Source organism: Onychostoma macrolepis, chromosome 11 (genome assembly GCF_012432095.1).
Source record: "Onychostoma macrolepis isolate SWU-2019 chromosome 11, ASM1243209v1, whole genome shotgun sequence".
NCBI lineage: Eukaryota > Metazoa > Chordata > Actinopteri > Cypriniformes > Cyprinidae > Onychostoma > Onychostoma macrolepis.
This window is the reverse complement of record NC_081165.1, coordinates 1-26,840: the sequence shown is the minus strand read 5'-3', so window position 1 is coordinate 26,840 and position 26,840 is coordinate 1. Positions and strand designations below refer to the sequence as shown.

Sequence of the window (26,840 nt, the reverse complement as noted above, 5' to 3'; positions counted from 1 at the left end):
TAAACACTGCAGGAGAGTGGCCTCCAGGATCAACGCTCCCCACCCCTGCTTGAGCGCTTGAAAGGGGCCGTGCTACTGCCAAATGATTGACACTGTACCTACCTGGCCTCTCACGGCACACTAAGGGTCAGCTTTACGCCGCCCTATTGAAAGGAGCTGCAGAGAAGACGACACAGTCCAGCTTCCGTCTGGCAGGCCAGCGCGTGACGAGGTGGCCGAGTGGTTAAGGCGATGGACTGTTAATCCATTGTGCTCTGCACGCTGGGTTCGGATCCCATCCTCGCTGGTTGATGTTTAGCGCAGGGTGGGAAACGCTGATCCTGGAGGGCCGTTGTCTCTGCAGACTTTAGCTCCAACCCTAATCAAACACACCTGAACCAGCTAAATCAAGGTCTTCAGGATGCAGTTAGGTTTTTTATCCAGTTTTTCTCAGGGTTGAGCTAAACACTGCAGGAGAGTGGCCTCCAGGATCAACGCCCCCACCCCTGCTTGAGCGCTTGAAAGGGGCCGTGCTACTGCCAAATGATTGACACTGCACTACCTGGCCTCTCACGGCACACTAAGGGTCAGCTTTACGCCGCCCTATTGAAAGGAGCTGCAGAGAAGACGACACAGTCCAGCTTCCGGTCTGGCAGGCCAGCGTGACGAGGTGGCCGAGTGGTTAAGGCGATGGACTGTTAATCCATTGTGCTCTGCACGCGGGTTCGGATCCCATCCTCGCTGGTTGATGTTTAGCGCAGTGGGAAACGCTGATCCTGGAGGGCCGTTGTCTCTGCAGACTTTAGCTCCAACCCTAATCAAACACACCTGAACCAGCTAAATCAAGGTCTTCAGGATGCAGTTAGGGTTTTTATCCAGTTTTTCTCAGGGTTGAGCTAAACACTGCAGGAGAGTGGCCTCCAGGATCAACGCCCCCACCCCTGCTTGAGCGCTTGAAAGGGGCCGGTGCTACTGCCAAATGATTGACACTGCACTACCTGGCCTCTCACGGCACACTAAGGGTCAGCTTTACGCCGCCCCATTGAAAGGAGCTGCAGAGAAGACGACACAGTCCAGCTTCCGTCTGGCAGGCCAGCGTGACGAGGTGGCCGAGTGGTTAAGGCGATGGACTGTTAATCCATTGTGCTCTGCACGCGGGTTCGGATCCCATCCTCGCTGGTTGATGTTTAGCGCAGTGGGAAACGCTGATCCTGGAGGGCCGCTGTCTCTGCAGACTTTAGCTCCAACCCTAATCAAACACACCTGAACCAGCTAAATCAAGGTCTTCAGGATGCAGTTAGGTTTTTTATCCAGTTTTTCTCAGGGTTGAGCTAAACACTGCAGGAGAGTGGCCTCCAGGATCAACGCCCCCACCCCTGCTTGAGCGCTTGAAAGGGGCCGTGCTACTGCCAAATGATTGACACTGCACCTACCTGGCCTCTCACGGCACACTAAGGGTCAGCTTTACGCCGCCCCATTGAAAGGAGCTGCAGAGAAGACGACACAGTCCAGCTTCCGGTCTGGCAGGCCAGCGTGACGAGGTGGCCGAGTGGTTAAGGCGATGGACTGCTAATCCATTGTGCTCTGCACGCGGGTTCGAATCCCATCCTTGTCGATCTCTTGAGCCTGTAAGTGATTTAGTCTTTGCGGCAACGCCTGCTCCTGTCAAGGTTCCAAAGATGTAATGACTATCACCAGGACTCTGAATCCAGCGATCCGACTTCAAATCTTCGATGGGACCTGTTATGCCACCAATTTGCGCAGGACACGGCCCGAAAACCTCTTGGCAGCAGTGAGCCCCAAAAGCGCACGAGGGAGAGTCGTCAGAAGGCCAACGCGCAGTCTGTCTCTTTAGGAAGTGAGCGTAAAAGGGCAGGATTCAGCGTGGAGAATGCGGGCATCGATCCCGCTACCTCTCGCATGCTAAGCTTAGCGCCTACCATTTGAGCTAATTCCCTGGCCAATGTGGGCGATGTCCATCTCTCCAAAAGGCGCCTTCAAGAGCGACAGCCATTATGACGGGCTTGAGGGAAAGAGGCCATCTCCTCTGTGCTGGCACCTTTGTAGTGGCCGCCATTTAGTTGTAGAATTAACCGAGAGATTGTGCTTTTGGTTTTAAGGCCCTTCTTGGTCTTGTGACCCCAGTATATATGTGTCTGGATTCCTGTATTACGAGGCTGCCTTTGGATCACTCAGTTCGTGCATCCAGCTTCTCCCTCTTTTCCCACACTGGCTTAAAGTCTACGGGACATCTGACCGCTTCAGCTGTCCTCCCTAAGATCCTCTACATGTTAAGTCCAGCCCCATTTTTGAATCCATTCAGAGGCCAACTTTCCTTCGCTTGCCTTTGACACTGTCTCGAGGTGTTCGATTCCTTCCATGTTAGTTCGTGTTCCTTCTTTGGTTGTTGCTGTAGTTGTTCTTTTTTTCTCGGCTGGGCGCCATGCAGCTAGGCTCGCTGGTCTAGGGCTGTGGTTCTCGCCTTGGGTGCGAGAGGTCCCGGTTCAAATCCCGGACGAGCCTGTGGTGAGGCTTGGTCCTGAACCCTGGGAGAGAGAAATATGGGTGTCCTGGCAAAAAGGGGTGGAGTCATAAAGCTCAAGCGAGACGAGGCGGCTGAGGCGATGAACTGCTAATCCATTGTGCTCTGCACGCTGGGTTCGGATCCCATCCTCGCTGGTTGATGTTTAGGGAAACGTTGATCCTGGAGGGCCGTTGTCTCTGCAGACTTTAGCTCCAACCCTAATCAAACACACCTGAACCAGCTAAATCAAGGTCTTCAGGATGCAGTTAGGTTTTTTATCCAGTTTTTCTCAGGGTTGAGCTAAACACTGCAGGAGAGTGGCCTCCAGGATCAACGCCCCCACCCCTGCTTGAGCGCTTGAAAGGGGCCGTGCTACTGCCAAATGATTGACACTGCACCTACCTGGCCTCTCACGGCACACTAAGGGTCAGCTTTACGCCGCCCCATTGAAAGGAGCTGCAGAGAAGACGACACAGTCCAGCTTCCGTCTGGCAGGCCAGCGTGACGAGGTGGCCGAGTGGTTAAGGCGATGGACTGTTAATCCATTGTGCTCTGCACGCTGGGTTCGGATCCCATCCTCGCTGGTTGATGTTTAGCGCAGGTGGAAACGTTGATCCTGGAGGGCCGTTGTCTCTGCAGACTTTAGCTCCAACCCTAATCAAACACACCTGAACCAGCTAAATCAAGGTCTTCAGGATGCAGTTAGGTTTTTTATCCAGTTTTTCTCAGGGTTGAGCTAAACACTGCAGGAGAGTGGCCTCCAGGATCAACGCCCCCACCCCTGCTTGAGCGCTTGAAAGGGGCCGTGCTACTGCCAAATGATTGACACTGCACCTACCTGGCCTCTCACGGCACACTAAGGGTCAGCTTTACGCCGCCCCATTGAAAGGAGCTGCAGAGAAGACGACACAGTCCAGCTTCCGGTCTGGCAGGCCAGCGTGACGAGGTGGCCGAGTGGTTAAGGCGATGGACTGCTAATCCATTGTGCTCTGCACGCTGGGTTCGGATCCCATCCTCGCTGGTTGATGTTTAGGGAAACGTTGATCCTGGAGGGCCGTTGTCTCTGCAGACTTTAGCTCCAACCCTAATCAAACACACCTGAACCAGCTAAATCAAGGTCTTCAGGATGCAGTTAGGTTTTTTATCCAGTTTTTCTCAGGGTTGAGCTAAACACTGCAGGAGAGTGGCCTCCAGGATCAACGCCCCCACCCCTGCTTGAGCGCTTGAAAGGGGCCGTGCTACTGCCAAATGATTGACACTGCACCTACCTGGCCTCTCACGGCACACTAAGGGTCAGCTTTACGCCGCCCCATTGAAAGGAGCTGCAGAGAAGACGACACAGTCCAGCTTCCGTCTGGCAGGCCAGCGTGACGAGGTGGCCGAGTGGTTAAGGCGATGGACTGCTAATCCATTGTGCTCTGCACGCTGGGTTCGGATCCCATCCTCGCTGGTTGATGTTTAGGGAATGCTGATCCTGGAGGGCCGTTGTCTCTGCAGACTTTAGCTCCAACCCTAATCAAACACACCTGAACCAGCTAAATCAAGGTCTTCAGGATGCAGTTAGGTTTTTTATCCAGTTTTTCTCAGGGTTGAGCTAAACACTGCAGGAGAGTGGCCTCCAGGATCAACGCCCCCACCCCTGCTTGAGCGCTTGAAAGGGGCCGTGCTACTGCCAAATGATTGACACTGCACCTACCTGGCCTCTCACGGCACACTAAGGGTCAGCTTTACGCCGCCCCATTGAAAGGAGCTGCAGAGAAGACGACACAGTCCAGCTTCCGGTCTGGCAGGCCAGCGTGACGAGGTGGCCGAGTGGTTAAGGCGATGGACTGCTAATCCATTGTGCTCTGCACGCTGGGTTCGAATCCCATCCTTGTCGATCTCTTGAGCCTGTAAGTGATTTAGTCTTTGCGGCAACGCCTGCTCCTGTCAAGGTTCCAAAGATGTAATGACTATCACCAGGACTCTGAATCCAGCGATCCGACTTCAAATCTTCGATGGGACCTGTTATGCCACCAATTTGCAGGACACGGCCCGAAAACCTCTTGGCAGCAGTGAGCCCCAAAAGCGCACGTAGGGAGAGTCGCTCAGAAGGCCAACGCGCAGTCTGTCTCTTTAGGAAGTGAGCGAAAAGGGCAGGGAGATGGCCACCAGCACAGCAGTGTTGGATTTTATCTTCCATTCTTGAAGATAACATTTTTAGACAGACATATTGATGGATTACATCTTCCTTGTCTGAACGAACAAAGGCGTGCCTGTATTTGCATCGCTTGATCCTTCTCACCTTCTCACGCACCACGATTGGTCGATTATGTACAATACCCGCGTGTTATCGGTCAAACTACCTTGGATGTTTTAGGCAATATAACAATCCTGGCCAGGACGCCCCTCAGATAATGGCACATATGGCCACCCTACTTGGGCACGGGTGTCTGCGTGGCGTGTTTACGGAACGGGTTAGCCACGCATAAGAAGGCTTATTCACTCTTCCTCTTTACTGAAAGAAGAGTGTGCGTTGCTTTCCTGAACCCTGGGAGAGAGAAATATGGGTGTCCTGGCAAAAAGGGGTGGAGTCATAAAGCTCAAGCGAGACGAGGCGGCTGAGGCGATGAACTGCTAATCCATTGTGCTCTGCACGCTGGGTTCGAATCCCATCCTTGTCGATCTCTTGAGCCTGTAAGTGATTTAGTCTTTGCGGCAACGCCTGCTCCTGTCAAGGTTCCAAAGATGTAATGACTATCACTCAGGACTCTGAATCCAGCGATCCGACTTCAAATCTTCGATGGGACCTGTTATGCCACCAATTTGCAGGACACGGCCCGAAAACCTCTTGGCAGCAGTGAGCCCCAAAAGCGCACGTAGGGAGAGTCGCTCAGAAGGCCAACGCGCAGTCTTTCTCTTTAGGAAGTGAGCGAAAAGGGCAGGGAGATGGCCACCAGCAAAGCAGTGAGCCCCAAAAGCGCACGTAGGGAGAGTCGCTCCGTAGCGTCAACGCGCAGTCTGTCTCTTTAGGGAAGTGAGCGTAAAAGGGCAGGGAGATGGCCACCAGCACAGCAGTGTTGGATTTTATCTTCCATTCTTGGAAGATAACATTTTTAGACAGACATATTGATGGATTACATCTTCCTTGTCTGAACGAACAAAGGCGTGCCTGTATTTGCATCGCTTGATCCTTCTCACCTTCTCACGCACCACGATTGGTCGATTATGTACAATACCCGCGTGTTATCGGTCAAACTACCTTGGATGTTTTAGGCAATATAACAATCCTGGCCAGGACGCCCCTCAGATAAATGGCACATATGGCCACCCTACTTGGGCACGGGTGTCTGCGTGGCGTGTTTACGGAACGGGTTAGGCCACGCATAAGAAGGCTTATTCACTCTTCCCTCTTTACTGAAAGAAGAGTGTGCGTTGCTTTCCTGAACCCTGGGGAGAGAGAAATATGGGTGTCCTGGCAAAAAAGGGGGTGGAGTCATAAAGCTCAAGCGAGACGAGGCGGCTGAGGCGATGAACTGCTAATCCATTGTGCTCTGCACGCGTGGGTTCGGATCCCATCCTCGTTGGTTGATGTTTTAGGCAATATAACAATCCTGGCCAGGACGCCCCTCAGATAATGGCACATATGGCCACCCTACTTCTGGGCACGGGTGTCTGCGTGGCGTGTTTACGGAACGGGTTAGCCACGCATAAGAAGGCTTATTCACTCTTCTCTTTACTGAAAGAAGAGTGTGCGTTGCTTTCCTGAACCCTGGGAGAGAGAAATATGGGTGTCCTGGCAAAAAGGGGTGGAGTCATAAAGCTCAAGCGAGACGAGGCGGCTGAGGCGATGAACTGCTAATCCATTGTGCTCTGCACGCTGGGTTCGGATCCCATCCTCGCTGGTTGATGTTTAGGGTGGAAACGCTGATCCTGGAGGGCCGTTGTCTCTGCAGACTTTAGCTCCAACCCTAATCAAACACACCTGAACCAGCTAAATCAAGGTCTTCAGGATGCAGTTAGGTTTTTTATCCAGTTTTTCTCAGGGTTGAGCTAAACACTGCAGGAGAGTGGCCTCCAGGATCAACGCCCCCACCCCTGCTTGAGCGCTTGAAAGGGGCCGTGCTACTGCCAAATGATTGACACTGCACTACCTGGCCTCTCACGGCACACTAAGGGTCAGCTTTACGCCGCCCCATTGAAAGGAGCTGCAGAGAAGACGACACAGTCCAGCTTCCGGTCTGGCAGGCCAGCGCGTGACGAGGTGGCCGAGTGGTTAAGGCGATGGACTGTTAATCCATTGTGCTCTGCACGCTGGGTTCGGATCCCATCCTCGCTGGTTGATGTTTAGCGCAGGAATGCTGATCCTGGAGGGCCGTTGTCTCTGCAGACTTTAGCTCCAACCCTAATCAAACACACCTGAACCAGCTAAATCAAGGTCTTCAGGATGCAGTTAGGTTTTTTATCCAGTTTTTCTCAGGGTTGAGCTAAACACTGCAGGAGAGTGGCCTCCAGGATCAACGCCCCCACCCCTGCTTGAGCTGCTTGAAAGGGGCCGGTGCTACTGCCAAATGATTGACACTGCATCTACCTGGCCTCTCACGGCACACTAAGGGTCAGCTTTACGCCGCCCCATTGAAAGGAGCTGCAGAGAAGACGACACAGTCCAGCTTCCGTCTGGCAGGCCAGCGTGACGAGGTGGCCGAGTGGTTAAGGCGATGGACTGCTAATCCATTGTGCTCTGCACGCTGGGTTCGGATCCCATCCTCGCTGGTTGATGTTTAGCGCAGGGTGGGAAACGCTGATCCTGGAGGGCCGTTGTCTCTGCAGACTTTAGCTCCAACCCTAATCAAACACACCTGAACCAGCTAAATCAAGGTCTTCAGGATGCAGTTAGGTTTTTTATCCAGTTTTTCTCAGGGTTGAGCTAAACACTGCAGGAGAGTGGCCTCCAGGATCAACGCTCCCCACCCCTGCTTGAGCGCTTGAAAGGGGCCGTGCTACTGCCAAATGATTGACACTGCACTACCTGGCCTCTCACGGCACACTAAGGGTCAGCTTTACGCCGCCCCATTGAAAGGAGCTGCAGAGAAGACGACACAGTCCAGCTTCCGTCTGGCAGGCCAGCGTGACGAGGTGGCCGAGTGGTTAAGGCGATGGACTGCTAATCCATTGTGCTCTGCACGCTGGGTTCGAATCCCATCCTTGTCGATCTCTTGAGCCTGTAAGTGATTTAGTCTTTGCGGCAACGCCTGCTCCTGTCAAGGTTCCAAAGATGTAATGACTATCACCAGGACTCTGAATCCAGCGATCCGACTTCAAATCTTCGATGGGACCTGTTATGCCACCAATTTGCAGGACACGGCCCGAAAACCTCTTGGCAGCAGTGAGCCCCAAAAGCGCACGAGGGAGAGTCGCTCAGAAGGCCAACGCGCAGTCTTTCTCTTTAGGAAGTGAGCGAAAAGGGCAGGGAGATGGCCACCAGCAAAGCAGTGAGCCCCAAAAGCGCACGTAGGGAGAGTCGCTCCGTAGCGTCAACGCGCAGTCTGTCTCTTTAGGGAAGTGAGCGTAAAAGGGCAGGGAGATGGCCACCAGCACAGCAGTGTTGGATTTTATCTTCCATTCTTGGAAGATAACATTTTTAGACAGACATATTGATGGATTACATCTTCCTTGTCTGAACGAACAAAGGCGTGCCTGTATTTGCATCGCTTTGATCCTTCTCACCTTCTCACGCACCACGATTGGTCGATTATGTACAATACCTGCGTGTTATCGGTCAAACTACCTTGGATGTTTTAGGCAATATAACAATCCTGGCCAGGACGCGTCCCCGTATAAATGGCACATATGGCCACCCTACTTCTGGGCACGGGTGTCTGCGTGGCGTGTTTACGGAACGGGTTAGCGTCACGTACAAGAAGGCTTATTCACTCTTCCCTCTTTACTGAAAGAAGAGTGTGCGTTGCTTTCCTGAACCCTGGGGAGAGAGAAATATGGGTGTCCTGGCAAAAAAGGGGGTGGAGTCATAAAGCTCAAGCGAGACGAGGCGGCTGAGGCGATGAACTGCTAATCCATTGTGCTCTGCACGCGTGGGTTCGGATCCCATCCTCGTTGGTTGATGTTTAGGGTGGAAACGTTGATCCTGGAGGGCCGTTGTCTCTGCAGACTTTAGCTCCAACCCTAATCAAACACACCTGAACCAGCTAAATCAAGGTCTTCAGGATGCAGTTAGGGTTTTTTTATCCAGTTTTTCTCAGGGTTGGAGCTAAACACTGCAGGAGAGTGGCCCTCCAGGATCAACGCCCCCACCCCTGCTTGAGCGCTTGAAAGGGGCCGGTGCTACTGCCAAATGATTGACACTGCACTACCTGGCCTCTCACGGCACACTAAGGGTCAGCTTTACGCCGCCCCATTGAAAGGAGCTGCAGAGAAGACGACACAGTCCAGCTTCCGTCTGGCAGGCCAGCGCGACGAGGTGGCCGAGTGGTTAAGGCGATGGACTGTTAATCCATTGTGCTCTGCACGCTGGGTTCGGATCCCATCCTCGCTGGTTGATGTTTAGTGGGAAACGCTGATCCTGGAGGGCCGTTGTCTCTGCAGACTTTAGCTCCAACCCTAATCAAACACACCTGAACCAGCTAAATCAAGGTCTTCAGGATGCAGTTAGGGTTTTTATCCAGTTTTTCTCAGGGTTGAGCTAAACACTGCAGGAGAGTGGCCTCCAGGATCAACGCCCCCACCCCTGCTTGAGCGCTTGAAAGGGGCCGGTGCTACTGCCAAATGATTGACACTGCACTACCTGGCCTCTCACGGCACACTAAGGGTCAGCTTTACGCCGCCCCATTGAAAGGAGCTGCAGAGAAGACGACACAGTCCAGCTTCCGTCTGGCAGGCCAGCGTGACGAGGTGGCCGAGTGGTTAAGGCGATGGACTGTTAATCCATTGTGCTCTGCACGCTGGGTTCGGATCCCATCCTCGCTGGTTGATGTTTAGGGTGGAAACGCTGATCCTGGAGGGCCGTTGTCTCTGCAGACTTTAGCTCCAACCCTAATCAAACACACCTGAACCAGCTAAATCAAGGTCTTCAGGATGCAGTTAGGTTTTTTATCCAGTTTTTCTCAGGGTTGAGCTAAACACTGCAGGAGAGTGGCCTCCAGGATCAACGCCCCCACCCCTGCTTGAGCGCTTGAAAGGGGCCGTGCTACTGCCAAATGATTGACACTGTACCTACCTGGCCTCTCACGGCACACTAAGGGTCAGCTTTACGCCGCCCCATTGAAAGGAGCTGCAGAGAAGACGACACAGTCCAGCTTCCGGTCTGGCAGGCCAGCGTGACGAGGTGGCCGAGTGGTTAAGGCGATGGACTGCTAATCCATTGTGCTCTGCACGCGTGGGTTCGAATCCCATCCTTGTCGATCTCTTGAGCCTGTAAGTGATTTAGTCTTTGCGGCAACGTCTGCTCCTGTCAAGGTTCCAAAGATGTAATGACTATCACTCAGGACTCTGAATCCAGCGATCCGACTTCAAATCTTCGATGGGACCTGTTATGCCACCAATTTGCGCAGGACACGGCCCGAAAAACCTCTTGGCAGCAGTGAGCCCCAAAAGCGCACGTAGGGAGAGTCGCTTCGTAGCGTCAACGCGCAGTCTTTCTCTTTAGGGAAGTGAGCGTAAAAGGGCAGGACTCAGCGTGGAGAATGCGGGCATCGATCCCGCTACCTCTCGCATGCTAAGCGAGCGCTCTACCATTTGAGCTAATTCCCCTGGCCAATGTGGGGCGATGTCCATCTCTCCAAAAGGCGCCTTCGAAGAGCGACAGCCATTATGACGGGCTTGAGGGAAAGAGGCCATCTCTCCTCTGTGCTGGCACCTTTGTAGTGGCCGCCATTTAGTTGTAGAATTAACCGAGAGATTGTGCTTTTGGTTTTAAGGCCCTTCTTGGTCTTGTGACCCCAGTATATATGTGTCTGGATTCCTGTATTACGTAGGCTGCCTTTGGATCACTCAGTTCGTGCATCCAGCTTCTCCCCTTTTTCCCACACTGGCTTAAAGTCTACGGGACATCTGACCGCTTCAGCTGTCCTCCCTAAGATCCCTCTACATGTTAAGTCCAGCCCCATTTTTGAATCCATTCAGAGGCCAACTTTCCTTCGTTTGCCTTTGACACTGTCTCGAGGTGTTCGATTCCTTCCATGTTAGTTCGTGTTCCTTCTTTGGTTGTTGCTGTAGTTGTTCTTTTTTTCTCGGCTGGGCGCCATGCAGCTAGGCTCGTTGGTCTAGGGCTGTGGTTCTCGCCTTGGGTGCGAGAGGTCCCGGTTCAAATCCCGGACGAGCCTGGTGAGGCTTGGTCCAGAAGCTGTTTTATCTCTTTAGGTCAAGAGCAATCAGGAAGTTTCTGGTCAATCGGCAGAAAGCTGGGCAAAGCCAGGCCGGTTAGCTCAGTTGGTTAGAGCGTGGTGCTAATAACGCCAAGGTCGCGGGTTCGATCCCCGTACGGGCCAAGCTCTTTTATTCTCTGGGTGCTCAGCTCTGCTCTTCTGGCAAAGTGACGGGTGGTCTCACGGAAATGCCTGCTGGCTAAACGGCTTGCAGGCGTGGCCGAAATAGCTCAGTTGGGAGAGCGTTAGACTGAAGATCTAAAGGTCCCTGGTTCGATCCCCGCACGGGCCAAGCTCTTTATTCTCTGGGTGCTCAGCTCTGCTCTTCTGGCAAAGTGACGGTGGTCTCACGGAAATGCCTGCTGGCTAAACGGCTTGCAGGCGTACGAAATAGCTCAGTTGGGAGAGCGTTAGACTGAAGATCTAAAGGTCCCTGGTTCGATCCCGGGTTTCGGCACATGTCCCCTCTCCTTTCCTTTTGTTCGTGGGGCCCAGAGACCAAAATTCACTGGGATCCAACGCCACTGTCAGACTGCTTGGCCACGGCCACATCGTTATCTGCCTCCCAGATGGCCACCAGCAAAGCAGTGAGCCCCAAAAGCGCACGTAGGGAGAGTCGCTCCGTAGCGTCAACGCGCAGTCTGTCTCTTTAGGGAAGTGAGCGTAAAAGGGCAGGACTCAGCGTGGAGAATGCGGGCATCGATCCCGCTACCTCTCGCATGCTAAGCGAGCGCTCTACCATTTGAGCGAATTCCCCTGGCCAATGTGGGGCGATGTCCATCTCTCCAAAAGGCGCTCAAGAGCGACAGCCATTATGACGGGCTTGAGGGAAAGAGGCCATCTCCTCTGTGCTGGCACCTTTGTAGTGGCCGCCATTTAGTTGTAGAATTAACCGAGAGATTGTGCTTTTGGTTTTAAGGCCCTTCTTGGTCTTGTGACCCCAGTATATATGTGTCTGGATTCCTGTATTACGTAGGCTGCCTTTGGATCACTCAGTTCGTGCATCCAGCTTCTCCCTCTTTTCCCACACTGGCTTAAAGTCTACGGGACATCTGACCGCTTCAGCTGTCCTCCCTAAGATCCTCTACATGTTAAGTCCAGCCCCATTTTTGAATCCATTCAGAGGCCAACTTTCCTTCGCTTGCCTTTGACACTGTCTCGAGGTGTTCGATTCCTTCCATGTTAGTTCGTGTTCCTTCTTTGGTTGTTGCTGTAGTTGTTCTTTTTTTCTCGGCTGGGCGCCATGCAGCTAGGCTCGCTGGTCTAGGGCTGTGGTTCTCGCCTTGGGTGCGAGAGGTCCCGGTTCAAATCCCGGACGAGCCCGTGGTGAGGCTTGGTCCAGAAGCTGTTTTATCTCTTTAGGTCAAGAGCAATCAGGAAGTTTCTGGTCAATCGGCAGAAAGCTGGGCAAAGCCAGGCCGGTTAGCTCAGTTGGTTAGAGCGCAGTGCTAATAACGCCAAGGTCGCGGGTTCGATCCCCGCACGGGCCAAGCTCTTTATTCTCTGGGTGCTCAGCTCTGCTCTTCTGGCAAAGTGACGGGTGGTCTCACGGAAATGCCTGCTGGCTAAACGGCTTGCAGGCGTACGAAATAGCTCAGTTGGGAGAGCGTTAGACTGAAGATCTAAAGGTCCCTGGTTCGATCCCGGTTTCGCACATGTCCCTCTCCTTTCCTTTTGTTCGTGGGGCCCAGAGACCAAAATTCACTGGGATCCAACGCCACTGTCAGACTGCTTGGCCACGGCCACATCGTTATCTGCCTCCCAGATGGCCACCAGCACAGCAGTGTTGGATTTTATCTTCCATTCTTGAAGATAACATTTTTAGACAGACATATTGATGGATTACATCTTCCTTGTCTGAACGAACAAAGGCGTGCCTGTATTTGCATCGCTTGATCCTTCTCACCTTCTCACGCACCACGATTGGTCGATTATGTACAATACCCGCGTGTTATCGGTCAAACTACCTTGGATGTTTTAGGCAATATAACAATCCTGGCCAGGACGCTGCCCTCAGATAAATGGCACATATGGCCACCCTACTTGGGCACGGGTGTCTGCGTGGCGTGTTTACGGAACGGGTTAGCCACGCATAAGAAGGCTTATTCACTCTTCTCTTTACTGAAAGAAGAGTGTGCGTTGCTTTCCTGAACCCTGGGGAGAGAGAAATATGGGTGTCCTGGCAAAAAAGGGGGTGGAGTCATAAAGCTCAAGCGAGACGAGGCGGCTGAGGCGATGGACTGCTAATCCATTGTGCTCTGCACGCTGCGGGTTCGGATCCCATCCTCGCTGGTTGATGTTTAGCGCAGGGAAACGTTGATCCTGGAGGGCCGTTGTCTCTGCAGACTTTAGCTCCAACCCTAATCAAACACACCTGAACCAGCTAAATCAAGGTCTTCAGGATGCAGTTAGGGTTTTTTTATCCAGTTTTTCTCAGGGTTGGAGCTAAACACTGCAGGAGAGTGGCCTCCAGGATCAACGCTCCCCACCCCTGCTTGAGCGCTTGAAAGGGGCCGGTGCTACTGCCAAATGATTGACACTGCATCTACCTGGCCTCTCACGGCACACTAAGGGTCAGCTTTACGCCGCCCCATTGAAAGGAGCTGCAGAGAAGACGACACAGTCCAGCTTCCGTCTGGCAGGCCAGCGTGACGAGGTGGCCGAGTGGTTAAGGCGATGGACTGCTAATCCATTGTGCTCTGCACGCTGGGTTCGGATCCCATCCTCGCTGGTTGATGTTTAGCGCAGGGTGGGAAACGCTGATCCTGGAGGGCCGCTGTCTCTGCAGACTTTAGCTCCAACCCTAATCAAACACACCTGAACCAGCTAAATCAAGGTCTTCAGGATGCAGTTAGGTTTTTATCCAGTTTTTCTCAGGGTTGAGCTAAACACTGCAGGAGAGTGGCCTCCAGGATCAACGCCCCCACCCCTGCTTGAGCTGCTTGAAAGGGGCCGTGCTACTGCCAAATGATTGACACTGCACTACCTGGCCTCTCACGGCACACTAAGGGTCAGCTTTACGCCGCCCCATTGAAAGGAGCTGCAGAGAAGACGACACAGTCCAGCTTCCGTCTGGCAGGCCAGCGCGTGACGAGGTGGCCGAGTGGTTAAGGCGATGGACTGTTAATCCATTGTGCTCTGCACGCGTGGGTTCGGATCCCATCCTCGCTGGTTGATGTTTAGGTGGGAAACGCTGATCCTGGAGGGCCGCTGTCTCTGCAGACTTTAGCTCCAACCCTAATCAAACACACCTGAACCAGCTAAATCAAGGTCTTCAGGATGCAGTTAGGTTTTTATCCAGTTTTTCTCAGGGTTGAGCTAAACACTGCAGGAGAGTGGCCTCCAGGATCAACGCTCCCCACCCCTGCTTGAGCGCTTGAAAGGGGCCGGTGCTACTGCCAAATGATTGACACTGCACTACCTGGCCTCTCACGGCACACTAAGGGTCAGCTTTACGCCGCCCCATTGAAAGGAGCTGCAGAGAAGACGACACAGTCCAGCTTCCGTCTGGCAGGCCAGCGCGTGACGAGGTGGCCGAGTGGTTAAGGCGATGGACTGTTAATCCATTGTGCTCTGCACGCTGGGTTCGGATCCCATCCTCGCTGGTTGATGTTTAGCGCAGGGTGGGAAACGCTGATCCTGGAGGGCCGCTGTCTCTGCAGACTTTAGCTCCAACCCTAATCAAACACACCTGAACCAGCTAAATCAAGGTCTTCAGGATGCAGTTAGGTTTTTATCCAGTTTTTCTCAGGGTTGAGCTAAACACTGCAGGAGAGTGGCCTCCAGGATCAACGCTCCCCACCCCTGCTTGAGCTGCTTGAAAGGGGCCGTGCTACTGCCAAATGATTGACACTGCACTACCTGGCCTCTCACGGCACACTAAGGGTCAGCTTTACGCCGCCCCTATTGAAAGGAGCTGCAGAGAAGACGACACAGTCCAGCTTCCGGTCTGGCAGGCCAGCGTGACGAGGTGGCCGAGTGGTTAAGGCGATGGACTGTTAATCCATTGTGCTCTGCACGCTGGGTTCGGATCCCATCCTCGCTGGTTGATGTTTAGCGCAGGGAAACGTTGATCCTGGAGGGCCGCTGTCTCTGCAGACTTTAGCTCCAACCCTAATCAAACACACCTGAACCAGCTAAATCAAGGTCTTCAGGATGCAGTTAGGTTTTTATCCAGTTTTTCTCAGGGTTGAGCTAAACACTGCAGGAGAGTGGCCTCCAGGATCAACGCCCCCACCCCTGCTTGAGCGCTTGAAAGGGGCCGTGCTACTGCCAAATGATTGACACTGCATCTACCTGGCCTCTCACGGCACACTAAGGGTCAGCTTTACGCCGCCCCATTGAAAGGAGCTGCAGAGAAGACGACACAGTCCAGCTTCCGGTCTGGCAGGCCAGCGTGACGAGGTGGCCGAGTGGTTAAGGCGATGGACTGTTAATCCATTGTGCTCTGCACGCTGGGTTCGAATCCCATCCTTGTCGATCTCTTGAGCCTGTAAGTGATTTAGTCTTTGCGGCAACGTCTGCTCCTGTCAAGGTTCCAAAGATGTAATGACTATCACTCAGGACTCTGAATCCAGCGATCCGACTTCAAATCTTCGATGGGACCTGTTATGCCACCAATTTGCGCAGGACACGGCCCGAAAAACCTCTTGGCAGCAGTGAGCCCCAAAAGCGCACGTAGGGAGAGTCGCTCAGAAGGCCAACGCGCAGTCTGTCTCTTTAGGAAGTGAGCGAAAAGGGCAGGACTCAGCGTGGAGAATGCGGGCATCGATCCCGCTACCTCTCGCATGCTAAGCTTAGCGCCTACCATTTGAGCTAATTCCCTGGCCAATGTGGGCGATGTCCATCTCTCCAAAAGGCGCCTCAAGAGCGACAGCCATTATGACGGGCTTGAGGGAAAGAGGCCATCTCCTCTGTGCTGGCACCTTTGTAGTGGCCGCCATTTAGTTGTAGAATTAACCGAGAGATTGTGCTTTTGGTTTTAAGGCCCTTCTTGGTCTTGTGACCCCAGTATATATGTGTCTGGATTCCTGTATTACGTAGGCTGCCTTTGGATCACTCAGTTCGTGCATCCAGCTTCTCCCTCTTTTCCCACACTGGCTTAAAGTCTACGGGACATCTGACCGCTTCAGCTGTCCTCCCTAAGATCCTCTACATGTTAAGTCCAGCCCCATTTTTGAATCCATTCAGAGGCCAACTTTCCTTCGCTTGCCTTTGACACTGTCTCGAGGTGTTCGATTCCTTCCATGTTAGTTCGTGTTCCTTCTTTGGTTGTTGCTGTAGTTGTTCTTTTTTTCTCGGCTGGGCGCTATGCAGCTAGGCTCGCTGGTCTAGGGCTGTGGTTCTCGCCTTGGGTGCGAGAGGTCCCGGTTCAAATCCCGGACGAGCCCGTGGTGAGGCTTGGTCCAGAAGCTGTTTTATCTCTTTAGGTCAAGAGCAATCAGGAAGTTTCTGGTCAATCGGCAGAAAGCTGGGCAAAGCCAGGCCGGTTAGCTCAGTTGGTTAGAGCGTGGTGCTAATAACGCCAAGGTCGCTGGTTCGATCCCGGTTTCGCACATGTCCCTCTCCTTTCCTTTTGTCTGTGGGGCCCAGAGACCAAAATTCACTGGGATCCAACGCCACTGTCAGACTGCTTGGCCACGGCCACATCGTTATCTGCCTCCCAGATGGCCACCAGCAAAGCAGTGAGCCCCAAAAGCGCACGTAGGGAGAGTCGCTCCGTAGCGTCAACGCGCAGTCTGTCTCTTTAGGGAAGTGAGCGTAAAAGGGCAGGGAGATGGCCACCAGCAAAGCAGTGAGCCCCAAAAGCGCACGTAGGGAGAGTCGCTCAGAAGGCCAACGCGCAGTCTTTCTCTTTAGGAAGTGAGCGAAAAGGGCAGGACTCAGCGTGAGAATGCGGGCATCGATCCCGCTACCTCTCGCATGCTAAGCGAGCGCTCTACCATTTGAGCTAATTCCCCTGGCCAATGTGGGGCGATGTCCATCTCTCCAAAAGGCGCCTTCGAAGAGCGACAGCCATTATGACGGGCTTGAGGGAAAGAGGCCATCTCCTCTGTGCTGGCACCTTTGTAGTGGCCGCCATTTAGTTGTAGAATTAACCGAGAGATTGTGCTTTTGGTTTTAAGGCCCTTCTTGGTCTTGTGACCCCAGTATATATGTGTCTGGATTCCTGTATTACGTAGGCTGCCTTTGGATCACTCAGTTCGTGCATCCAGCTTCTCCCCTCTTTTTCCCACACTGGCTTAAAGTCTACGGGACATCTGACCGTTTCAGCTGTCCTCCCTAAGATCCCTCTACATGTTAAGTCCAGCCCCATTTTTGAATCCATTCAGAGGCCAACTTTCCTTCGTTTGCCTTTGACACTGTCTCGAGGTGTTCGATTCCTTCCATGTTAGTTCGTGTTCCTTCTTTGGTTGTTGCTGTAGTTGTTCTTTTTTTTCTCGGCTGGGCGCCATGCAGCTAGGCTCGTTGGTCTAGGGCTGTGGTTCTCGCCTTGGGTGCGAGAGGTCCCGGTTCAAATCCCGGACGAGCCTGGTGAGGCTTGGTCCAGAAGCTGTTTTATCTCTTTAGGGTCAAGAGCAATCAGGAAGTTTCTGGTCAATCGGGCAGAAAGCTGGGCAAAGCCAGGCCGGTTAGCTCAGTTGGTTAGAGCGTGGTGCTAATAACGCCAAGGTCGCGGGTTCGATCCCCGTACGGGCCAAGCTCTTTTATTCTCTGGGTGCTCAGCTCTGCTCTTCTGGCAAAGTGACGGGTGGTCTCACGGAAATGCCTGCTGGCTAAACGGCTTGCAGGCGTGGCCGAAATAGCTCAGTTGGGAGAGCGTTAGACTGAAGATCTAAAGGTCCCTGGTTCGATCCCGGGTTTCGGCACATGTCCCCTCTCCTTTCCTTTTGTTCGTGGGGCCCAGAGACCAAAATTCACTGGGATCCAACGCCACTGTCAGACTGCTTGGCCACGGCCACATCGTTATCTGCCTCCCAGATGGCCACCAGCAAAGCAGTGAGCCCCAAAAGCGCACGTAGGGAGAGTCGCTCCGTAGCGTCAACGCGCAGTCTGTCTCTTTAGGGAAGTGAGCGTAAAAGGGCAGGGAGATGGCCACCAGCACAGCAGTGTTGGATTTTATCTTCCATTCTTGGAAGATAACATTTTTAGACAGACATATTGATGGATTACATCTTCCTTGTCTGAACGAACAAAGGCGTGCCTGTATTTGCATCGCTTTGATCCTTCTCACCTTCTCACGCACCACGATTGGTCGATTATGTACAATACCTGCGTGTTATCGGTCAAACTACCTTGGATGTTTTAGGCAATATAACAATCCTGGCCAGGACGCCCCTCAGATAAATGGCACATATGGCCACCCTACTTGGGCACGGGTGTCTGCGTGGCGTGTTTACGGAACGGGTTAGCGTCACGTACAAGAAGGCTTATTCACTCTTCCCTCTTTACTGAAAGAAGAGTGTGCGTTGCTTTCCTGAACCCTGGGGAGAGAGAAATATGGGTGTCCTGGCAAAAAAGGGGGTGGAGTCATAAAGCTCAAGCGAGACGAGGCGGCTGAGGCGATGAACTGCTAATCCATTGTGCTCTGCACGCGTGGGTTCGGATCCCATCCTCGTTGGTTGATGTTTAGGTGGAAACGTTGATCCTGGAGGGCCGTTGTCTCTGCAGACTTTAGCTCCAACCCTAATCAAACACACCTGAACCAGCTAAATCAAGGTCTTCAGGATGCAGTTAGGGTTTTTTTATCCAGTTTTTCTCAGGGTTGGAGCTAAACACTGCAGGAGAGTGGCCTCCAGGATCAACGCTCCCCACCCCTGCTTGAGCTGCTTGAAAGGGGCCAGTGCTACTGCCAAATGATTGACACTGCACTACCTGGCCTCTCACGGCACACTAAGGGTCAGCTTTACGCCGCCCCTATTGAAAGGAGCTGCAGAGAAGACGACACAGTCCAGCTTCCGTCTGGCAGGCCAGCGCGTGACGAGGTGGCCGAGTGGTTAAGGCGATGGACTGCTAATCCATTGTGCTCTGCACGCTGGGTTCGGATCCCATCCTCGCTGGTTGATGTTTAGCGCAGGAAACGCTGATCCTGGAGGGCCGTTGTCTCTGCAGACTTTAGCTCCAACCCTAATCAAACACACCTGAACCAGCTAAATCAAGGTCTTCAGGATGCAGTTAGGTTTTTTATCCAGTTTTTCTCAGGGTTGGAGCTAAACACTGCAGGAGAGTGGCCTCCAGGATCAACGCCCCACCCCTGCTTGAGCGCTTGAAAGGGGCCGTGCTACTGCCAAATGATTGACACTGCACCTACCTGGCCTCTCACGGCACACTAAGGGTCAGCTTTACGCCGCCCCATTGAAAGGAGCTGCAGAGAAGACGACACAGTCCAGCTTCCGGTCTGGCAGGCCAGCGCGACGAGGTGGCCGAGTGGTTAAGGCGATGGACTGCTAATCCATTGTGCTCTGCACGCTGGGTTCGGATCCCATCCTCGCTGGTTGATGTTTAGGTGGAAACGTTGATCCTGGAGGGCCGTTGTCTCTGCAGACTTTAGCTCCAACCCTAATCAAACACACCTGAACCAGCTAAATCAAGGTCTTCAGGATGCAGTTAGGGTTTTTATCCAGTTTTTCTCAGGGTTGAGCTAAACACTGCAGGAGAGTGGCCTCCAGGATCAACGCTCCCCACCCCTGCTTGAGCTGCTTGAAAGGGGCCGGTGCTACTGCCAAATGATTGACACTGCACCTACCTGGCCTCTCACGGCACACTAAGGGTCAGCTTTACGCCGCCCCTATTGAAAGGAGCTGCAGAGAAGACGACACAGTCCAGCTTCCGGTCTGGCAGGCCAGCGTGACGAGGTGGCCGAGTGGTTAAGGCGATGGACTGCTAATCCATTGTGCTCTGCACGCTGGGTTCGGATCCCATCCTCGCTGGTTGATGTTTAGGTGGAAACGTTGATCCTGGAGGGCCGTTGTCTCTGCAGACTTTAGCTCCAACCCTAATCAAACACACCTGAACCAGCTAAATCAAGGTCTTCAGGATGCAGTTAGGGTTTTTTTATCCAGTTTTTCTCAGGGTTGGAGCTAAACACTGCAGGAGAGTGGCCCTCCAGGATCAACGCCCCACCCCTGCTTGAGCGCTTGAAAGGGGCCGTGCTACTGCCAAATGATTGACACTGCACCTACCTGGCCTCTCACGGCACACTAAGGGTCAGCTTTACGCCGCCCCATTGAAAGGAGCTGCAGAGAAGACGACACAGTCCAGCTTCCGGTCTGGCAGGCCAGCGCGTGACGAGGTGGCCGAGTGGTTAAGGCGATGGACTGCTAATCCATTGTGCTCTGCACGCGTGGGTTCGAATCCCATCCTTGTCGATCTCTTGAGCCTGTAAGTGATTTAGTCTTTGCGGCAACGTCTGCTCCTGTCAAGGTTCCAAAGATGTAATGACTATCACTCAGGACTCTGAATCCAGCGATCCGACTTCAAATCTTCGATGGGACCTGTTATGCCACCAATTTGCGCAGGACACGGCCCGAAAAACCTCTTGGCAGCAGTGAGCCCCAAAAGCGCACGTAGGGAGAGTCGCCCAGAAGGCCAACGCGCAGTCTGTCTCTTTAGGGAAGTGAGCGTAAAAGGGCAGGACTCAGCGTGGAGAATGCGGGCATCGATCCCGCTACCTCTCGCATGCTAAGCGAGCGCTCTACCATTTGAGCTAATTCCCCTGGCCAATGTGGGGCGATGTCCATCTCTCCAAAAGGCGCCTTCGAAGAGCGACAGCCATTATGACGGGCTTGAGGGAAAGAGGCCATCTCTCCTCTGTGCTGGCACCTTTGTAGTGGCCGCCATTTAGTTGTAGAATTAACCGAGAGATTGTGCTTTTGGTTTTAAGGCCCTTCTTGGTCTTGTGACCCCAGTATATATGTGTCTGGATTCCTGTATTACGTAGGCTGCCTTTGGATCACTCAGTTCGTGCATCCAGCTTCTCCCCTCTTTTTCCCACACTGGCTTAAAGTCTACGGGACATCTGACCGTTTCAGCTGTCCTCCCTAAGATCCCTCTACATGTTAAGTCCAGCCCCATTTTTGAATCCATTCAGAGGCCAACTTTCCTTCGTTTGCCTTTGACACTGTCTCGAGGTGTTCGATTCCTTCCATGTTAGTTCGTGTTCCTTCTTTGGTTGTTGCTGTAGTTGTTCTTTTTTTCTCGGCTGGGCGCTATGCAGCTAGGCTCGCTGGTCTAGGGCTGTGGTTCTCGCCTTGGGTGCGAGAGGTCCCGGTTCAAATCCCGGACGAGCCTGCAGAGGCTTGGTCCAGAAGCTGTTTTATCTCTTTAGGTCAAGAGCAATCAGGAAGTTTCTGGTCAATCGGGCAGAAAGCTGGGCAAAGCCAGGCCGGTTAGCTCAGTTGGTTAGAGCGTGGTGCTAATAACGCCAAGGTCGCGGGTTCGATCCCCGTACGGGCCAAGCTCTTTTATTCTCTGGGTGCTCAGCTCTGCTCTTCTGGCAAAGTGACGGTGGTCTCACGGAAATGCCTGCTGGCTAAACGGCTTGCAGGCGTGGCCGAAATAGCTCAGTTGGGAGAGCGTTAGACTGAAGATCTAAAGGTCCCTGGTTCGATCCCGGGTTTCGGCACATGTCCCCTCTCCTTTCCTTTTGTTCGTGGGGCCCAGAGACCAAAATTCACTGGGATCCAACGCCACTGTCAGACTGCTTGGCCACGGCCACATCGTTATCTGCCTCCCAGATGGCCACCAGCAAAGCAGTGAGCCCCAAAAGCGCACGTAGGGAGAGTCGCTCCGTAGCGTCAACGCGCAGTCTGTCTCTTTAGGGAAGTGAGCGTAAAAGGGCAGGGAGATGGCCACCAGCACAGCAGTGTTGGATTTTATCTTCCATTCTTGGAAGATAACATTTTTAGACAGACATATTGATGGATTACATCTTCCTTGTCTGAACGAACAAAGGCGTGCCTGTATTTGCATCGCTTTGATCCTTCTCACCTTCTCACGCACCACGATTGGTCGATTATGTACAATACCTGCGTGTTATCGGTCAAACTACCTTGGATGTTTTAGGCAATATAACAATCCTGGCCAGGACGCTGCCCCTCAGATAAATGGCACATATGGCCACCCTACTTCTGGGCACGGGTGTCTGCGTGGCGTGTTTACGGAACGGGTTAGCGTCACGTACAAGAAGGCTTATTCACTCTTCCCTCTTTACTGAAAGAAGAGTGTGCGTTGCTTTCCTGAACCCTGGGGAGAGAGAAATATGGGTGTCCTGGCAAAAAAGGGGGTGGAGTCATAAAGCTCAAGCGAGACGAGGCGGCTGAGGCGATGAACTGCTAATCCATTGTGCTCTGCACGCGTGGGTTCGGATCCCATCCTCGTTGGTTGATGCCTTAAGCGCAGGGGTGGGAAACGTTGATCCTGGAGGGCCGTTGTCTCTGCAGACTTTAGCTCCAACCCTAATCAAACACACCTGAACCAGCTAAATCAAGGTCTTCAGGATGCAGTTAGGGTTTTTTTATCCAGTTTTTCTCAGGGTTGGAGCTAAACACTGCAGGAGAGTGGCCTCCAGGATCAACGCTCCCACCCCTGCTTGAGCTGCTTGAAAGGGGCCAGTGCTACTGCCAAATGATTGACACTGCACTACCTGGCCTCTCACGGCACACTAAGGGTCAGCTTTACGCCGCCCTATTGAAAGGAGCTGCAGAGAAGACGACACAGTCCAGCTTCCGTCTGGCAGGCCAGCGCGTGACGAGGTGGCCGAGTGGTTAAGGCGATGGACTGCTAATCCATTGTGCTCTGCACGCTGGGTTCGGATCCCATCCTCGCTGGTTGATGTTTAGCGCAGGGAAACGCTGATCCTGGAGGGCCGTTGTCTCTGCAGACTTTAGCTCCAACCCTAATCAAACACACCTGAACCAGCTAAATCAAGGTCTTCAGGATGCAGTTAGGTTTTTTATCCAGTTTTTCTCAGGGTTGAGCTAAACACTGCAGGAGAGTGGCCTCCAGGATCAACGCTCCCACCCCTGCTTGAGCGCTTGAAAGGGGCCAGTGCTACTGCCAAATGATTGACACTGTACCTACCTGGCCTCTCACGGCACACTAAGGGTCAGCTTTACGCCGCCCTATTGAAAGGAGCTGCAGAGAAGACGACACAGTCCAGCTTCCGTCTGGCAGGCCAGCGCGTGACGAGGTGGCCGAGTGGTTAAGGCGATGGACTGTTAATCCATTGTGCTCTGCACGCTGGGTTCGGATCCCATCCTCGCTGGTTGATGTTTAGCGCAGGGAAACGCTGATCCTGGAGGGCCGCTGTCTCTGCAGACTTTAGCTCCAACCCTAATCAAACACACCTGAACCAGCTAAATCAAGGTCTTCAGGATGCAGTTAGGTTTTTTATCCAGTTTTTCTCAGGGTTGAGCTAAACACTGCAGGAGAGTGGCCTCCAGGATCAACGCTCCCACCCCTGCTTGAGCTGCTTGAAAGGGGCCGGTGCTACTGCCAAATGATTGACACTGCACTACCTGGCCTCTCACGGCACACTAAGGGTCAGCTTTACGCCGCCCTATTGAAAGGAGCTGCAGAGAAGACGACACAGTCCAGCTTCCGGTCTGGCAGGCCAGCGTGACGAGGTGGCCGAGTGGTTAAGGCGATGGACTGCTAATCCATTGTGCTCTGCACGCTGGGTTCGGATCCCATCCTCGCTGGTTGATGTTTAGCGCAGGGTGGGAAACGTTGATCCTGGAGGGCCGCTGTCTCTGCAGACTTTAGCTCCAACCCTAATCAAACACACCTGAACCAGCTAAATCAAGGTCTTCAGGATGCAGTTAGGTTTTTTATCCAGTTTTTCTCAGGGTTGAGCTAAACACTGCAGGAGAGTGGCCTCCAGGATCAACGCCCCCACCCCTGCTTGAGCGCTTGAAAGGGGCCGTGCTACTGCCAAATGATTGACACTGTACCTACCTGGCCTCTCACGGCACACTAAGGGTCAGCTTTACGCCGCCCTATTGAAAGGAGCTGCAGAGAAGACGACACAGTCCAGCTTCCGGTCTGGCAGGCCAGCGCGTGACGAGGTGGCCGAGTGGTTAAGGCGATGGACTGCTAATCCATTGTGCTCTGCACGCGTGGGTTCGAATCCCATCCTTGTCGATCTCTTGAGCCTGTAAGTGATTTAGTCTTTGCGGCAACGTCTGCTCCTGTCAAGGTTCCAAAGATGTAATGACTATCACTCAGGACTCTGAATCCAGCGATCCGACTTCAAATCTTCGATGGGACCTGTTATGCCACCAATTTGCGCAGGACACGGCCCGAAAAACCTCTTGGCAGCAGTGAGCCCCAAAAGCGCACGTAGGGAGAGTCGCTTCGTAGCGTCAACGCGCAGTCTTTCTCTTTAGGGAAGTGAGCGTAAAAGGGCAGGACTCAGCGTGGAGAATGCGGGCATCGATCCCGCTACCTCTCGCATGCTAAGCGAGCGCTCTACCATTTGAGCTAATTCCCCTGGCCAATGTGGGGCGATGTCCATCTCTCCAAAAGGCGCTCAAGAGCGACAGCCATTATGACGGGCTTGAGGGAAAGAGGCCATCTCCTCTGTGCTGGCACCTTTGTAGTGGCCGCCATTTAGTTGTAGAATTAACCGAGAGATTGTGCTTTTGGTTTTAAGGCCCTTCTTGGTCTTGTGACCCCAGTATATATGTGTCTGGATTCCTGTATTACGTAGGCTGCCTTTGGATCACTCAGTTCGTGCATCCAGCTTCTCCCTCTTTTCCCACACTGGCTTAAAGTCTACGGGACATCTGACCGCTTCAGCTGTCCTCCCTAAGATCCTCTACATGTTAAGTCCAGCCCCATTTTTGAATCCATTCAGAGGCCAACTTTCCTTCGTTTGCCTTTGACACTGTCTCGAGGTGTTCGATTCCTTCCATGTTAGTTCGTGTTCCTTCTTTGGTTGTTGCTGTAGTTGTTCTTTTTTTCTCGGCTGGGCGCTATGCAGCTAGGCTCGCTGGTCTAGGGCTGTGGTTCTCGCCTTGGGTGCGAGAGGTCCCGGTTCAAATCCCGGACGAGCCTGGTGAGGCTTGGTCCAGAAGCTGTTTTATCTCTTTAGGTCAAGAGCAATCAGGAAGTTTCTGGTCAATCGGGCAGAAAGCTGGGCAAAGCCAGGCCGGTTAGCTCAGTTGGTTAGAGCGTGGTGCTAATAACGCCAAGGTCGCGGGTTCGATCCCCGTACGGGCCAAGCTCTTTTATTCTCTGGGTGCTCAGCTCTGCTCTTCTGGCAAAGTGACGGGTGGTCTCACGGAAATGCCTGCTGGCTAAACGGCTTGCAGGCGTGGCCGAAATAGCTCAGTTGGGAGAGCGTTAGACTGAAGATCTAAAGGTCCCTGGTTCGATCCCGGGTTTCGGCACATGTCCCCTCTCCTTTCCTTTTGTTCGTGGGGCCCAGAGACCAAAATTCACTGGGATCCAACGCCACTGTCAGACTGCTTGGCCACGGCCACATCGTTATCTGCCTCCCAGATGGCCACCAGCAAAGCAGTGAGCCCCAAAAGCGCACGTAGGGAGAGTCGCTCCGTAGCGTCAACGCGCAGTCTGTCTCTTTAGGGAAGTGAGCGTAAAAGGGCAGGACTCAGCGTGGAGAATGCGGGCATCGATCCCGCTACCTCTCGCATGCTAAGCGAGCGCTCTACCATTTGAGCGAATTCCCCTGGCCAATGTGGGGCGATGTCCATCTCTCCAAAAGGCGCCTTCGAAGAGCGACAGCCATTATGACGGGCTTGAGGGAAAGAGGCCATCTCTCCTCTGTGCTGGCACCTTTGTAGTGGCCGCCATTTAGTTGTAGAATTAACCGAGAGATTGTGCTTTTGGTTTTAAGGCCCTTCTTGGTCTTGTGACCCCAGTATATATGTGTCTGGATTCCTGTATTACGTAGGCTGCCTTTGGATCACTCAGTTCGTGCATCCAGCTTCTCCCTCTTTTCCCACACTGGCTTAAAGTCTACGGGACATCTGACCGTTTCAGCTGTCCTCCCTAAGATCCCTCTACATGTTAAGTCCAGCCCCATTTTTGAATCCATTCAGAGGCCAACTTTCCTTCGTTTGCCTTTGACACTGTCTCGAAGTGTGCGATTCCTTCCATGTTAGTTCGTGTTCCTTCTTTGGTTGTTGCTGTAGTTGTTCTTTTTTTTCTCGGCTGGGCGCTATGCAGCTAGGCTCGCTGGTCTAGGGCTGTGGTTCTCGCCTTGGGTGCGAGAGGTCCCGGTTCAAACCCGGACGAGCCTGCAGAGGCTTGGTCCAGAAGCTGTTTTATCTCTTTAGGGTCAAGAGCAATCAGGAAGTTTCTGGTCAATCGGGCAGAAAGCTGGGCAAAGCCAGGCCGGTTAGCTCAGTTGGTTAGAGCGTGGTGCTAATAACGCCAAGGTCGCGGGTTCGATCCCCGTACGGGCCAAGCTCTTTTATTCTCTGGGTGCTCAGCTCTGCTCTTCTGGCAAAGTGACGGGTGGTCTCACGGAAATGCCTGCTGGCTAAACGGCTTGCAGGCGTGGCCGAAATAGCTCAGTTGGGAGAGCGTTAGACTGAAGATCTAAAGGTCCCTGGTTCGATCCCGGGTTTCGGCACATGTCCCCTCTCCTTTCCTTTTGTTCGTGGGGCCCAGAGACCAAAATTCACTGGGATCCAACGCCACTGTCAGACTGCTTGGCCACGGCCACATCGTTATCTGCCTCCCAGATGGCCACCAGCAAAGCAGTGAGCCCCAAAAGCGCACGAGGGAGAGTCGCTCAGAAGGCCGCCAGGTCACGCCACAGAGAGACCAGCGGACAGGCAGGTCTGCTGCCTGCATCTGCAAAACCTCTTTAGTACACATCTAGCTGGAGAAAAACTCATCCTTGTGCCTGAGAACGAGCCCTGCCGCAGACGCCTACCAAACGAGAACCAAAACACGCACGTGAAAGAAACAGAAGCAGGCCTGACTTTCTTAACCAGATGTTAAGC

General features: G+C 53.2%; 36 non-coding genes across 36 annotated transcripts; 33 read left to right on the top strand and 3 right to left on the bottom strand.

Moving 5' to 3' along the window:
• The first annotated feature begins 205 nt into the window (after window positions 1-205).
• On the top strand, window positions 206-286 carry trnan-guu (transfer RNA asparagine (anticodon GUU)). Its single transcript has one exon. It is a non-coding gene; the product is annotated as a tRNA-Asn (tRNA).
• A 1,228-nt stretch (window positions 287-1,514) lies between these two features.
• trnas-gcu (transfer RNA serine (anticodon GCU)) lies at window positions 1,515-1,594 on the top strand. The gene has a single exon. It is a non-coding gene; the product is annotated as a tRNA-Ser (tRNA).
• Window positions 1,595-3,006: 1,412 nt separating this feature from the next.
• trnan-guu (transfer RNA asparagine (anticodon GUU)) lies at window positions 3,007-3,087 on the top strand. Its single transcript has one exon. It is a non-coding gene; the product is annotated as a tRNA-Asn (tRNA).
• Window positions 3,088-4,301: 1,214 nt separating this feature from the next.
• On the top strand, window positions 4,302-4,382 carry trnas-gcu (transfer RNA serine (anticodon GCU)). The gene has a single exon. It is a non-coding gene; the product is annotated as a tRNA-Ser (tRNA).
• Window positions 4,383-6,740: 2,358 nt separating this feature from the next.
• trnan-guu (transfer RNA asparagine (anticodon GUU)) lies at window positions 6,741-6,821 on the top strand. Its single transcript has one exon. It is a non-coding gene; the product is annotated as a tRNA-Asn (tRNA).
• Window positions 6,822-7,612: 791 nt separating this feature from the next.
• On the top strand, window positions 7,613-7,693 carry trnas-gcu (transfer RNA serine (anticodon GCU)). The gene has a single exon. It is a non-coding gene; the product is annotated as a tRNA-Ser (tRNA).
• A 1,261-nt stretch (window positions 7,694-8,954) lies between these two features.
• trnan-guu (transfer RNA asparagine (anticodon GUU)) lies at window positions 8,955-9,035 on the top strand. The gene has a single exon. It is a non-coding gene; the product is annotated as a tRNA-Asn (tRNA).
• Window positions 9,036-9,385: 350 nt separating this feature from the next.
• On the top strand, window positions 9,386-9,466 carry trnan-guu (transfer RNA asparagine (anticodon GUU)). Its single transcript has one exon. It is a non-coding gene; the product is annotated as a tRNA-Asn (tRNA).
• Window positions 9,467-9,818: 352 nt separating this feature from the next.
• trnas-gcu (transfer RNA serine (anticodon GCU)) lies at window positions 9,819-9,900 on the top strand. Its single transcript has one exon. It is a non-coding gene; the product is annotated as a tRNA-Ser (tRNA).
• Window positions 9,901-10,176: 276 nt separating this feature from the next.
• trnaa-agc (transfer RNA alanine (anticodon AGC)) lies at window positions 10,177-10,249 on the bottom strand. Its single transcript has one exon. It is a non-coding gene; the product is annotated as a tRNA-Ala (tRNA).
• Window positions 10,250-10,912: 663 nt separating this feature from the next.
• On the top strand, window positions 10,913-10,986 carry trnai-aau (transfer RNA isoleucine (anticodon AAU)). The gene has a single exon. It is a non-coding gene; the product is annotated as a tRNA-Ile (tRNA).
• A 95-nt stretch (window positions 10,987-11,081) lies between these two features.
• Window positions 11,082-11,155, top strand: trnaf-gaa (transfer RNA phenylalanine (anticodon GAA)). The gene has a single exon. It is a non-coding gene; the product is annotated as a tRNA-Phe (tRNA).
• A 91-nt stretch (window positions 11,156-11,246) lies between these two features.
• Window positions 11,247-11,320, top strand: trnaf-gaa (transfer RNA phenylalanine (anticodon GAA)). Its single transcript has one exon. It is a non-coding gene; the product is annotated as a tRNA-Phe (tRNA).
• A 959-nt stretch (window positions 11,321-12,279) lies between these two features.
• trnai-aau (transfer RNA isoleucine (anticodon AAU)) lies at window positions 12,280-12,353 on the top strand. The gene has a single exon. It is a non-coding gene; the product is annotated as a tRNA-Ile (tRNA).
• A 92-nt stretch (window positions 12,354-12,445) lies between these two features.
• Window positions 12,446-12,519, top strand: trnaf-gaa (transfer RNA phenylalanine (anticodon GAA)). Its single transcript has one exon. It is a non-coding gene; the product is annotated as a tRNA-Phe (tRNA).
• A 1,433-nt stretch (window positions 12,520-13,952) lies between these two features.
• On the top strand, window positions 13,953-14,034 carry trnan-guu (transfer RNA asparagine (anticodon GUU)). Its single transcript has one exon. It is a non-coding gene; the product is annotated as a tRNA-Asn (tRNA).
• Window positions 14,035-14,387: 353 nt separating this feature from the next.
• Window positions 14,388-14,468, top strand: trnan-guu (transfer RNA asparagine (anticodon GUU)). The gene has a single exon. It is a non-coding gene; the product is annotated as a tRNA-Asn (tRNA).
• Window positions 14,469-14,827: 359 nt separating this feature from the next.
• On the top strand, window positions 14,828-14,908 carry trnan-guu (transfer RNA asparagine (anticodon GUU)). The gene has a single exon. It is a non-coding gene; the product is annotated as a tRNA-Asn (tRNA).
• A 353-nt stretch (window positions 14,909-15,261) lies between these two features.
• On the top strand, window positions 15,262-15,342 carry trnan-guu (transfer RNA asparagine (anticodon GUU)). Its single transcript has one exon. It is a non-coding gene; the product is annotated as a tRNA-Asn (tRNA).
• A 1,004-nt stretch (window positions 15,343-16,346) lies between these two features.
• On the top strand, window positions 16,347-16,420 carry trnai-aau (transfer RNA isoleucine (anticodon AAU)). The gene has a single exon. It is a non-coding gene; the product is annotated as a tRNA-Ile (tRNA).
• A 1,069-nt stretch (window positions 16,421-17,489) lies between these two features.
• On the top strand, window positions 17,490-17,563 carry trnai-aau (transfer RNA isoleucine (anticodon AAU)). The gene has a single exon. It is a non-coding gene; the product is annotated as a tRNA-Ile (tRNA).
• A 96-nt stretch (window positions 17,564-17,659) lies between these two features.
• Window positions 17,660-17,732, top strand: trnaf-gaa (transfer RNA phenylalanine (anticodon GAA)). The gene has a single exon. It is a non-coding gene; the product is annotated as a tRNA-Phe (tRNA).
• Window positions 17,733-19,712: 1,980 nt separating this feature from the next.
• trnas-gcu (transfer RNA serine (anticodon GCU)) lies at window positions 19,713-19,793 on the top strand. Its single transcript has one exon. It is a non-coding gene; the product is annotated as a tRNA-Ser (tRNA).
• Window positions 19,794-20,149: 356 nt separating this feature from the next.
• Window positions 20,150-20,231, top strand: trnas-gcu (transfer RNA serine (anticodon GCU)). Its single transcript has one exon. It is a non-coding gene; the product is annotated as a tRNA-Ser (tRNA).
• A 275-nt stretch (window positions 20,232-20,506) lies between these two features.
• trnaa-agc (transfer RNA alanine (anticodon AGC)) lies at window positions 20,507-20,579 on the bottom strand. The gene has a single exon. It is a non-coding gene; the product is annotated as a tRNA-Ala (tRNA).
• A 666-nt stretch (window positions 20,580-21,245) lies between these two features.
• Window positions 21,246-21,319, top strand: trnai-aau (transfer RNA isoleucine (anticodon AAU)). The gene has a single exon. It is a non-coding gene; the product is annotated as a tRNA-Ile (tRNA).
• A 95-nt stretch (window positions 21,320-21,414) lies between these two features.
• Window positions 21,415-21,487, top strand: trnaf-gaa (transfer RNA phenylalanine (anticodon GAA)). Its single transcript has one exon. It is a non-coding gene; the product is annotated as a tRNA-Phe (tRNA).
• Window positions 21,488-22,610: 1,123 nt separating this feature from the next.
• On the top strand, window positions 22,611-22,691 carry trnas-gcu (transfer RNA serine (anticodon GCU)). The gene has a single exon. It is a non-coding gene; the product is annotated as a tRNA-Ser (tRNA).
• A 356-nt stretch (window positions 22,692-23,047) lies between these two features.
• Window positions 23,048-23,128, top strand: trnan-guu (transfer RNA asparagine (anticodon GUU)). Its single transcript has one exon. It is a non-coding gene; the product is annotated as a tRNA-Asn (tRNA).
• Window positions 23,129-23,483: 355 nt separating this feature from the next.
• On the top strand, window positions 23,484-23,564 carry trnas-gcu (transfer RNA serine (anticodon GCU)). Its single transcript has one exon. It is a non-coding gene; the product is annotated as a tRNA-Ser (tRNA).
• Window positions 23,565-23,924: 360 nt separating this feature from the next.
• Window positions 23,925-24,006, top strand: trnas-gcu (transfer RNA serine (anticodon GCU)). The gene has a single exon. It is a non-coding gene; the product is annotated as a tRNA-Ser (tRNA).
• Window positions 24,007-24,282: 276 nt separating this feature from the next.
• trnaa-agc (transfer RNA alanine (anticodon AGC)) lies at window positions 24,283-24,355 on the bottom strand. The gene has a single exon. It is a non-coding gene; the product is annotated as a tRNA-Ala (tRNA).
• Window positions 24,356-25,013: 658 nt separating this feature from the next.
• Window positions 25,014-25,087, top strand: trnai-aau (transfer RNA isoleucine (anticodon AAU)). Its single transcript has one exon. It is a non-coding gene; the product is annotated as a tRNA-Ile (tRNA).
• Window positions 25,088-25,183: 96 nt separating this feature from the next.
• Window positions 25,184-25,256, top strand: trnaf-gaa (transfer RNA phenylalanine (anticodon GAA)). Its single transcript has one exon. It is a non-coding gene; the product is annotated as a tRNA-Phe (tRNA).
• Window positions 25,257-26,221: 965 nt separating this feature from the next.
• trnai-aau (transfer RNA isoleucine (anticodon AAU)) lies at window positions 26,222-26,295 on the top strand. The gene has a single exon. It is a non-coding gene; the product is annotated as a tRNA-Ile (tRNA).
• Window positions 26,296-26,391: 96 nt separating this feature from the next.
• On the top strand, window positions 26,392-26,464 carry trnaf-gaa (transfer RNA phenylalanine (anticodon GAA)). The gene has a single exon. It is a non-coding gene; the product is annotated as a tRNA-Phe (tRNA).
• The last annotated feature ends 376 nt before the right edge of the window (window positions 26,465-26,840 follow it).